We start from the raw sequence: 12,491 nt of genomic DNA on the forward strand, positions 1-12,491 counted from the left end.
TTAACTGGCAACCCGCCACACCTTACTAAAAAGGTGGGGGTTTGTTTCTCCATGAAAATTAAATAATATAGTGCATTGCAGCCTCCAGAAGAAGTCACACAAAGTAGGGAACTTTTTTTTAACTTATATTGCCAATCTTATGTTAACAACAGGCCCAATTCTAACACACTTGTGTGCTATCAGGACACACAACACTTTCTCATTATCCGAAAATACTTTTTAAGGCACGGTGTCTTCACAACCATGGAAACAATTAACATAAATAGCACACAAACAAACAATAACACCAGCAGGTTGTTAAATGGATATACAGTACAGGCCAGAAGTTTAGACACACCTTTTCATTTAATGCGTCTTCTTTATTTTCATGATTATTTACATTGTAGATTGTCAATGAAGGCATCAAAACTATAAATTAACACGAATGGAGTTATGTACTTAACAAAAAAAGGTGAAATAACTGAAAACATGTATTATATTCTAGTTTCTTAAAAATAGCCCCCTCTTGCTCTGATTACAGTTTTGCACAGTCTGGGCATTCTCTCGATGAGCTTCAAGAGGTCGTCACCTGAAAGGCTTATTACTTCACAGGTGTCATAGTTTTGATGCCTTCATTGACAATCTACAATGTAAATAGTCATGATAAATAAAGAAAATGCATTGAAATGAGAAGGTGTGTCAGAACTTTTGGCCTGTACTGTATATCACCTGTTAGCTGTGCACTATTGACTTGTGATGCATTGAAAATTCAGCTGCGGAAAAAAGACTAAAATGTACACAATACGCGCGGTATTGTCTGGATTGGAGGCAGCCTGACTGCGATGTGGATGTACTTTAATATATCCGAGATATACTCGCAGACAGCGATCTACAAAATGTGCAATGTGCAAATATTAAGAGAACGGTGGTGTCTTTGGAGAGAAGGCTCGTAGCAGCATGAAGCAAGGATGCTTTATTTGTTGCTGATTGATTGATTGATTGAAATTTTTATTAGTAGATTGCACAGTTCAGTACATATTCCGTACAATTGACCACTAAATGGTAACACCCGAATAAGTTTTTCAACTTGTTTAAGTCGGGGTCCACGTTAATCAATACATGGTAGTCATGCTAGTCATTTTTACTAAAGAAAAAGTCACGAAAAGGATTGGAGGAGTCTGGAAACTTAAAAAAGTGAATGCTGTCATATCACACTTGTATTTTTATGGTTTTGTATGTTTCTGTCTATTTGAAATATTTGCACTTTTGTTGACAAAAATTGGTCCGAATATAGGTTTCAGGGTACCAAAACATAGTATGTAATTATACTTTCCAGTATATCAGCCTGTTTGACATATATTTTCCATAATATTGAAGTATGGTGGGAGGGAAACGGACATAACTAGGAATTATTTTACCCAGGAAAATAAATACAAGTTTGGTGGAAATGCGCTTATGTTTAAAATGGTCATTAAAAAATAGTTGCCTTGGTTGGAATCACATATAACTTTTCTACATACCCAAAGCTCTTTACACTGAACCCATCATTCATTCACTTCAAAAATTGTTGGTGGGAAGCATAAAATGCCATGTGGCTTCTTTTGTACACCACTGTGGGTGACACTACATAGGCCAACGCGCTCTACCTCCTGAGCCATTGCCGTGCCACACCTTTATCATCAAATTGTAAAGCAAGTTCAGCACATTCCATCGGCAGCTGACCTTTAATATGTGACTGGCTTTGCAATTTGAAAGACAAAAGCAAGGCGGAAGAATGGATGAGCGTGAACAGTGCAACTTGTTCGTCAGCAGCTAAAAAAACAACAAAGCCTTCACATTCCTTGCAGTCAAAGATGGTCAATAAAGTCAGTGGCTTTCATTGAAATGGATACTGTATTACCCCCTTTTAATACTTGAATATTGACTATTGTACAAAAAACAACCATCCATAGATACACAGTTATGACTATAAATTAGAGATGTCCGATAATGGCTTTTTTGCCGATATCCAATATTGTGCTACTCGTAATTACCGATTCCGATATCAACCGATACGATACATACAGTCGTGGAATTAACAGATTATTATGCCTAATTTTGTTGTGACGCCCCGCTGGGTGGTCGCGGAGGCAAAAACAATGTAAGAAGATTTTTCAAAATAAATCAACTCAAGTTATGTAAAAAAATGCCAACATGGCACTGCCATATTTAATATTGAGGTCACAAAGTGCATTATTTTTTTTAACATGCCTCAAGACAGCAGCTTGGAATTTGCGACATGCTCTCCCTGACTGAGAGAGCATGAGAATGTTGAGGTGGGCGAGGTTGGGGGGAAGGGTTGAGGTGGGGTGGTGGGGGTAGCGGGGGGTGTATATTGTAGCGTCACAGAAGAGTTAGTGCTGCAAGGGCTTCTGGGTATTTGTTTTGTTGTGTTTATGTTGTGTTACGGTGTGGATGTTCTCCCGAAATGTGTTTGTCACTGTTGTTTTGTGGGGGTTCATATTGTAACAGTGTGCCATGTATGGTTGTTGACCAAGTATGAATTGCATTCACTTGTGTGTGTGAAAGGTCGTAAATATTATGTGATTGGGGCGGGATCTTTCTGTGTGGAGTTTGCATGTCCTCCCCGTGAATGCGTGGGTTCCCTCCGGGTACCCCGGCTTCCTCCCACTTCCAAAGACATGCACCTGGGGATAGGTTGATTGGCAACACTAAATTGGCCCTAGTGTGTGAATGTGAGTGTGAATGTTGTCTGTCTATCTGTGTTGGCCCTGCGATGAGGTGGCGACTTGTCCAGGGTGTACCCTGCCCTCCGCCCGATTGTAGCTGGGATAGGCGCCAGCGCCCCCCGCGACCCCGAAAGGGAATAAGCGGTAGAAAATGGATGGATGGGGCGGCACGCAAAGGCAGTGCCTTTAAAGGCCTACTGAAGCCCACTACTACCGACCACGCAGTCCGATAGTTTATATATCAATGATGAAATCTTAACATTGCAACACATGCCAAGACGGCCGGTTTAGTTTACTAAATTACAATTTTAAATTTCCCAGGGAGTCTCCTGTTGAAAACATCGCGGAATGATGACGAGTGTTTGTGACGTTATTGGTTGGAGGGGACATATTAGCCCAGCACCACTTACGGCTAAAAGTAGTCTCTTTTCATCGCGCAATTACACAGTATTTTGGACATCTGTGTTGCTGAATCTTTTTCAATTTGTTCAATTAATAATGGAGAAGTCGAAGTAGAAAGATGGAGGTGGGAAGCTTTTAGCCTTTAGCCACACAAATACACGGTGTTTCCTTGTTTAAAATTCCCGGAGGTGAAGCTTTAATATGGATCTGAGCGGTCAAGCGAACGTGGATCCCGACTCATGTCAACCAGCAGTTTTCGGTGAGAAAATTGTGGTAATAAGTCACCTCTTACCAGAGATCAGCGGAGCTTCTGTACTGCTGCAGCTTTGTGACTTCCCTCAGAGACTGGCGTCAACACACCCATGGCCGCACCCCTCCGACTATCAGGTACTATTTAACTCACTAAAACACTAGCAACACAATAGAAAGATAAGGTATTTCCCAGAATTATCCTAGTAAATGTGTCTAAAAACATCTGAATCGCTCCCAACGCAATCGCCATTTTTTTCTTTTTGTAGTCCTTCACTCTAAATTTCCTCATCCACAAATCTTTCATCCTCGCTCAAATTAATGGGGAAATTGTCGCTTTCTCGGTCCGAATAGCTCTTGCTGCTGGAGGCTCACATTATAAACAATGTGAGGATGTGAGGAGCCCTACAACCCGTGACGTCACGCGCACATCGTCTGCTACTTCTGGTAAAGGCAAGGCTTTTTTATTAGCGACCAAAAGTTGCAAACTTTATCGTCGATATTCTCTACTAAATCCTTTCAGCAGAAATATGGCAATATCGCAAAATGATCAAGTATGACACATAGAATGGACCTGCTATCCCCGTTTAAATAAGAAAACCTCATTTCAGTAGGCCTTTAAGGTGCGCCTTTTAATCCGGTGCGCTCTATGGTCCGAAAAATACATTAGTGCATAATTAAGTGTCAAAATAATGCTGACCATTGTTTAACGGCAATAATTTGATCGTCCAGCAAAATGTCTTATCGGCCCAAACCTACTCAGAAGTTGTGCTGGTTAAATGAGAATCTTTCACTAAAGCAGTGCAGTAATAGTCGTGGGTCTATAAAAACCAGACTGGAGGCCAAATTAAAGAGAAAGAAAATCCATTTCCACATACCCTAAAATGGCCCCTGCCTGTCAGGCTGGAGTAGCTGATACTGTTTATGTGAGCCGCAGTTAAACGTTATCTAAAGGTTTACATGCGAGGAGATACTAATGTGCTTTTAGGAGCTACAACGAAATGCAAGGGAAGAGTAAGAATTGATGAGGGCTTCCTGATCAATAAAGTACTATCTATCTATCTCATGTAAGATACACTACTATTGTTAATCCCTCAGCTATACAATACAGCAGTTAATGTTTTAAAAACTATGTTGTAGGTTGTACTTTCAAATGTACATGTAAATATTATGTGGAATATCATTTTGTAGGGGTGTGGGGAAAAATCGATTCGAATACGAATCGAATACGTTGTGCGATTTAGAATAGATTCTCATCTTTAAAAAATCTATTTAAAAAAAATTGTTTTTTAATCAATCCAACAAACCACTACACAGCAATACCATAACAATGCAATCCAATTCCAAAACCAAACCTGACCTAGCAACACTCAGAACTGCAATAAACAGAGCAATTGAGAAGACACAAACACAATGCAGAACAAACCAAAAGTAGTGAAACAAAAATGAATATTATCAACAACAGTATCAATATTACCGGTAGTTATAATTTCAGCATAGCAGTGATTAAAAATCCCTCATTGACATTATCATTAGACATTTGTAAAAATAAAAAAAAAGAACAATAGTGTCACAGTGGCTTACACTTGCATCGCATCTCATAAGCTTGACAACACACTGTGTCCAATGTTTTCACAAAGATAAAATAAGTCATATTTTTGGTTCGTATAATAGTTAAAACTAATTTAAATGATTTCAATCAGTTGATAAAACATTGTCCTTTACAATTATAAAAAATCTACTAATCTGCTTGCATGTCAGCAGGCTGGGGTAGATCCTGCTGAAATCCTATGCATTGAATGAATACAGAATCGTTTTGAATCGGAAAAATATCGTTTTTAAATCGAGAATCGAATCGGAAAAATCGATATATTATCGAATCGTGACCCCAAGAATCGATATTGAATCGAATCGTGGGGCACCCAAAGATTCGCAGCCTTATCATTTAGTATATCTATGTTGTATTATTTTGCAAATAAGGCAAGAAATTATTCACAATAATCGTAGTTTCAGCAAAATGTTTGTAGAAGTTAAAAAACACCAGACGATACAATACGACACACAACAAGACCACCTATTTAGGTGTAAAGATAAAAAAAAAAAGATAGATCAGATTTAAGGTTTTACTTCCAAAAGCTGAAAAACAGTTCGTACATGACGTTGTCTCCACAACCTGGATATGATCGGCTCCCTACCGGGGGAAGAAGATGATGAACGGACAGAGGTCGCTCAACATTACGATAGTCGAAGTAGGGTTGGGCGATAAATCATATACTCGAGAGATGTGTGTATATATATATATATATAATATATATATATATATATATATATACTTTCTCACGCAGTTGCTTTTAGCTGCGGGCATTACACTACAGGCTCTTCTCACTCTTTTTTGTCTTTCCTTCTCACAGAGACTTAAAACAAGCGCACCTTCTTACACAGGTCACGTCACAAAACAACCATTTCCACATCAACATTGCATGAAAAAAATAGATAAGAGATAACGTCCGCAGAAACCTACCACATAGCGAAGGACAGAAAGTGTTTATGTGGAAAATAGTTATAGTCCAACCTTTGGATAGCGGGAGTCATGGCTAGCAAGGAGGAGTAGTGGCGAGCTGCACATCCCTACTTGCAACACTCACAAAAAGAGGTGCAGGATAATTGTCAAGATCCATCCATTTTCTACCACTTGTCCCGTTCGGGGTAGCGGGGGGTGCTGGAGCCTATCTCAGCTGCATTCGGGCTGAAGGAGGGGTACACCCTGGACAAGTCGCCACCTTATCACAGGGCCAACACACATGGACAACATTCACACACTAGGGCCAATTTAGTGTTGCCAATCAACCTATCCCCAGGTGCATGTCTTTGGAGGTGGGAGGAAGCAGGAGTACCCGGAGCGAACCCACGAACATGCAAACGCCACACAAAAAGATACCGACCCCAGGATTGAACCCAGGACCTTCGTATTGTAAGGCACACGCACTATCCCCTGTCGCACCGTGCTGCCCCCCAATTGTCAAGATGCAGAGCAAAATAATGCCTCTTCCTGTATTTTTTTAATACAGCAGCTATGAAAAATTAACACAATGTCCTTTTTTCCTATCACGCTGTACAAGGTGGGGCGGTATAGCTCGGTTGGTCGAGCGGCCGTGCCAGCAACTTCAGGGTTTCAGGTTCGATCCCTGCTTCCGCCATCCTCGTCACTGCCGTTGTGTCCTTGGGCAAGACACTTTACCCACCTGCTCCCAGTGCCACCCACAAGGGTTTAAAAATGTAACTTAGATATTGGGTTTCACTATGTAAAGCGCTTTGAGTAACTTGAGAAAAGCGCGATAATAAATATAATTAATTCATTCATTTCATTCATTTTCTTTATTTATCCCCCCAGCTTTGATCGACAGACAATTATACCTCAATTATACAATTTTACATTTGCACACCAATGGCTGAGAAGGAGCAGGATGAAGAAATATCTTGTATTACCCTACCCCCTTCAACATAACACATAGTCTTACTTAATGGATATGATAAAAAACCAACAAATACATCCAAATGTAATGAAAACAACCCAAAAAACACAAGGAAAAACACAAGTGCAAAACTTCATGAAGTACAAACCGAACAAAAAATAATATTAATATACACCCCACAGAATGATACTAAACAATTACAAAACCAGACAAAGAAATACGTAAAATAATAAATACAACGCAAAATTTAAACACATATAGCTGTCCATATGATTTTATTGTTCTGTCTTTATACATTTTTTTCAATTGGAATATATTTCTACAATCTTTTATCTCATTATAAAGAAAATTCCATAGTTGAACCCTCCCCTCTGATATACACATTTGTTTTAAAGTAATCCTTGAATGCTGATGTTTGAAATGACCTTTTTTTTCTATGCTCAGTGTTCTCAGAAGTGATGACATTTTTTTTATAAATTTTGACAAACATTTTCTGTAATTTTTTTGTAATTCACATCACTTCAAGGCAGGCAACAAACTGGAACCATTAATTATGTGCTTCACCCTAAAGAACTTATATAGAAATAATCCCCCTCTTGATGCTTGTATGCATTATCTTTATACTTTACTAAAATAAATGCTTTTAGCAAACAGTGTCCAAAGTGCTACCTGTGGTGCAGTGAAAGGTACTTATGCTTGGCACCGTGACAGAGGACAGCAGCACCCCTAATGGCCGGAAGTAGTACCTCACCTGCTGGCCAGATAACAGTCAAAATGACACCCTGGACAAGTCGCCACCTCATCGCAGGGCCAACACAGATAGACAGACAACATTCACACTCACATTCACACACTACGGCCAATTTAGTGTTGCCAATCAACCTATCCCCAGGTGCATGTCTTTGGAGGTGGGAGAAGCCAGAGTACCCGGAGCGAACCCACGAACATGCAAACTCCACACTGAGAGATCCCGAGCCCAGGATTGAACCCAGGACCTCCTTATTGTTAGGCAGAAGCACTAACCCCTGTACCACCGTGCTGCCCCAATTGTCAAGATGCAGAGCAAAATGATGCCTCTTCCTGTCACTTTTTAATATAGCAGCCAGGGTAAAAATGAACACAATGTCCCCTTTTCCTACCACGCAGCACAAGATGGGGCGGTATAGCTCGGTTGGGTGAGCGGCCGTGCCAGCAACCTCAGGATTCCAGTTTCGATCCCTGCTTCCACCATCCTAGTCCTTGGGCAAGACACTTTACCCACCTGCTCCCAGTTCCACCAACGCTGGTTTAAAAATGTAACTTAGATATTGGGTTTCACAATGTAAAGCGCTTTGAGTCACTTGAGAAAAGCGCTATATAAATATAATTCACTTCACTTCAAGACAGGCAACAAACTGGAACCATTCATGATGCACTTCACCCTAGTGATGGGTCCGGCAACACCGATGCATCGGCGCATGCGTCGAGCTCATAGAGCAAAACCCTGTGTTGGTGCGTGTACCGCTCTTCGAAAGTCACGTGACCAATCATGAGCTGTTTCGGTTAAGTGACCGATACGCGAACTGTGTTGCACTGACACCTGCACGCCATACTGTGTTTATAAGGAAGCGCATCTGTCAACGAGATGCTGCTGCCAACAGAATCACCACACTTCTGTCATTGGTCATTTGTAACTTATTGTCGTCGGAGATCATTTCCGCCGTGTGGGAATATTTTGATCATATATCGGAAAAAAAGGTATTTGTGTTCATTTCCTTGTCGTTTCATCCTGTTCTCTCAAAGTTTCTACTCGATCTGTTAGTAGGGCTGTAACGGTACGTGTATTTGCATTGAACCGTTTCGGTATGGGGGTTTTTCTAAGCCAAAGTCTTAACAAGCCGCTTTGCTTCTTATGCCTAGGCACCCAGCATTGTCTCACCCACACAACCATTTGGTTACATTAAAAAGCAGTAACAGCGAATCCCTTCGATAGCTCAGTTGGTAGAGTGGAGGGCTGTAGTTGCTGATGCTGAGTTCCTTAGGGCACTGGTTAAAATCCAGCTCGATGGATCACTCATTACGTTTTTACCATGAATTGATTAATGTGGACCCCGACTTAAACAAGTTGAAAAACGTATTCGGGTGTTACCATTTAGTAGGGGTGTAACGGTACGTGTATTTGTATTGAACCGTTTCGGTACGGGGATTTGGGTTCGATACGAGGGTGTATCGAACGAGTTTGTAATCTAAAGTCTTAACAAGCTGCTCTGCAGCTGCCTCTGTCTGAGCAGTGAGCACCCAGCATTGTCCCACCCACACAACCATCTGATTGGTTACATACAAAGCCAATCAGCAGTGCGTATTCAGAGCGATGTAACAGCCAATCAGCAGTGCGTATTCAGAGCGCATGTTGTCAGTGCTCCAGCGTCGAGATGAGTAGATATGTGTTTAGCAGGTGTGCAGCGGACATCGTACACTCCCCAAATTATAAAAAACACTTCCCAGTCACAACTATTACAAACATCACTATGAGCCCGTTGACCTTCAAGAAACTTAAACTGCAGCTCAGCTCTCTCATAGTTCTAGGTTGAGGTGAAGGCTAACTAGCTTTTAGCGTTACGTTAGCTCATTTTGCTGTGTGTGTGTGCATGAATAAAAAGTCAACTACAGGCTTCCCAAATGCTGTAATAAATTAAGCATGATGAGTTGACTTGAAACTGTTTAATGATGCACTTTTTATATGTAGAAAAAAGGTTTTGTCATTTTATTTAATCAAAGCAACAACTTGAGGCAGTTTAATGTGGATTAACGTGGGTAGAATTATTATAGTGTTCCCAATGTTAAAAGGATAAAGCCATTGTTTACAAATTTGGTAAATAAATAATCAAAAAATGTATATTTTGTTGTTTTCTTACTGTACCTAAAATGAACCGAACCGTGACCTCTAAACCGAGGTACGTACCGAACCGAAATTCTTGTGTACCGTTACACCCCTACCATTTAGTGGTCAATTGTACGGAATATGTACTTTACTGTGCAATATACTAATAAAAGTTTCAATCAATCAACAGTGCGTATTCAGAGCGCATGTAAAAAAAGAAGAAAAAAAAAATCCCAGTTCACAAGTATCCTCATTCACAACACATTCTCTTAGATTTTCCATGTTATGATACATGTTCCACATTATTAATTGACTGTATCTAAAAAAGATAAAAATATATTTTTATTTAAATGAAGATATGAAATAATCCTAAATGAAAGACAATGACTTTGTTTATATTATTGTATATACTAGGTCAATTGTAGGGAACCTATGGCTCTAGAGCCAGATGTGGCTCTTTTGATGACTGCACCTGGCTCTCAGATAAATCTTAGCTGACATTGCTTAACGCGATAAGTAATGAATAATTCCGCTGGTAATCACAGTATCAAAAATAACGTTCAAAATATAAAACATTCTCATGCATTTTCATCCATCCATCCGGTTTCTACCGCACCTGTTCAAGAAGTCCCATTAATGGTAAAAAGTATTTTATTTATTTTTGGTTAGCCTCAGAATAACTGTTATTAAAAATAATAAGAGACTTATTATACTCTAAAAGTGTTGGTCTTTCTTAAAAATGCACGCATATAGTTGTATTCAGTGTTAAAAAAAAAAAAATGATATCGCTCTCTATTTTAAAAATATTTGGCTTGAATGGCTCTTTCAGCCAAAAACGTTCCCGACCCCTGTACTAGGTCATAAAATCGGGACGGCGTGGCGCAGTGGGAGAGTGGTCGTGCGCGACCCGAGGGTTGCTGGTTCAATCCCCACCTGGTACCAACCTCGTCACGTCCGTTGTGTCCTGAGCAAGACACTTCACCCTTGCTCCTGATGGGTGCTGGTTAGCGCCTTGCATGGCAGCTCCCTGAATCAGTGTGTGAATGTGTGTGTAAATGGGTAAATGTGGAAGTAGTGTCAAAGCGCTTTGAGTACCTTGAAGGTAGAAAAGCACTATACAAGTACAACCCATTTATTATTCATCATTTATAAAATCAGTGTCAGTTGAGTCGTTCGATAAGTTGCATGTAGGGATTTCTAATGTCCAGCAGATGTCAGTATTTAGTGACACAGTATTGACACGGTTTTACAATGTGTCGAAACGCTTCATGACGCCTCATCAACCCATCACTACTTCACCTTAAAGAAGTTAACTAGAAATAATACCACTCTTGATACTTGTATGCATTATCTTTGTACTTTACTAAAATAAACGCTATCAGTGTCCAAAGTGCTACCTGTGGTGCAGTGAAAGGCACTTATGCTTGGCACCGTGACAGAGGACAGCAGCGCCCCTAATGGCCGGAAGTAGAGCCGCACCTGCTGTCCAGATAACGGTCAAAATTACGCCCTTTTTTTTAAAGTAGCATTGCATAAATGCCACTATATACATTTGTATACAGATATTTCAGATGCCTACAAGGATCGGAAACGTGGACATGTACGTGTTACTGCATATGCGGTATGTAGTACATTGTTTTAAAAAAAAACTTGCTAAATGCAGAAATGCAAGCACACTGGGCGGATCCCATTTCAAAATGGCCGACAGCCTTAAAATGCAGAATATCTATAAAAATTCCAAACTTTGATATTTAGGTAAAATATACAATACCTCGACTGTAGTGTCAATTGTTTAGTAAATGCAATAATTAACTTAGAGACTAAATGACCAAAAAAGAGAGCTGGATTATGTAAACACGGAATATACAAATACCGTGTTTTCATTCATTGTATATGATGTTGACTAATACAATATTAGACCTTGCATTTGTACAAATATATCAAAGACAACGCACAATTATACGACGAAAAAGGATCCGAGTCGGAGTATTGACACTGTCACAGCTGTTAGCTAAAATTAGCCACCCCGCTAGCGCTGAAGAGACGTAAAGTAAAGGAATTGTTAAACGTCATTTCAAGTATGAAACGTTAAACCCTGCACGATCCCTACCTCCTGGTCTCTTCGAAGCCTGGAAGAAGATGCGGAGGCGTTGTGGTTGTCGTTCAAGCTCGTCGAAGTGTAAAGCACTCTGTTTTCCTCCGCCGCGGTGACGTCACTGCTGCAGCAGCGCCACACCACTTTGGACCGGAAGTCGTACTGCGGCAATGACGTCATGCATAAACGACGTTGCATGAAACAGTGTTTTTCAACCATGATTGTGTGTTTGTCTCCTATGTAATTTCCCTCTGGAGTACTGTTGTAAATGACATCTGTTGGGTCAAAACGTGGTTACCAACAAAGTCAAAGAGATATCATTTAAAATCATTAATCGTTATAGTCCTGTAAAGACTGTAATGGTTAGATACAAGAAGGACATTGATTTTACCTGCACCTTTTGCAACATGCAGCCAGAGACTGTTAAACACTTGTTTTGGACTTGTGAAAACACTCGACCACTATGGCAGGGCATCTGTCGCTTCATCCTGGACAATATTTATGACACATTTGTGCTTTGCTATAAAGATGTGATTTTTGGTTTTACACTGTATGAACCAAAATTTGAAAAGGAATTCTACCTTTGCAACCTTAATATTTATTGGCTAAGTTTTATATTCATAAATGTAAGTTTCTTAATACCCGACCTATCTTTTGTGCCTTTAAAAAAGATTTTGAACTTTACATTAAAACACTCTCTACCT

At 40.0% G+C, this 12,491-nt stretch overlaps 1 protein-coding gene across 4 annotated transcripts in view; it reads right to left on the reverse strand.

Moving 5' to 3' along the window:
• The window catches only part of sptan1 (spectrin alpha, non-erythrocytic 1), a 79,588-nt gene extending 67,644 nt beyond the window's left edge, over positions 1 to 11,944 (reverse strand). For all 4 annotated transcript variants that reach the window (XM_061876859.1, XM_061876858.1, XM_061876856.1 and 1 more), the window contains exon 1: positions 11,803 to 11,944. The gene's annotated coding sequence lies outside the window, so the exon portion shown is untranslated. The remainder of the gene's footprint in view (positions 1 to 11,802) is intronic.
• Between the last annotated feature and the right edge of the window lie 547 nt (positions 11,945 to 12,491).

Source organism: Nerophis ophidion, linkage group LG17, assembly GCF_033978795.1.
Source record: "Nerophis ophidion isolate RoL-2023_Sa linkage group LG17, RoL_Noph_v1.0, whole genome shotgun sequence".
NCBI classification, from domain to species: Eukaryota; Metazoa; Chordata; class Actinopteri; order Syngnathiformes; family Syngnathidae; genus Nerophis; species Nerophis ophidion.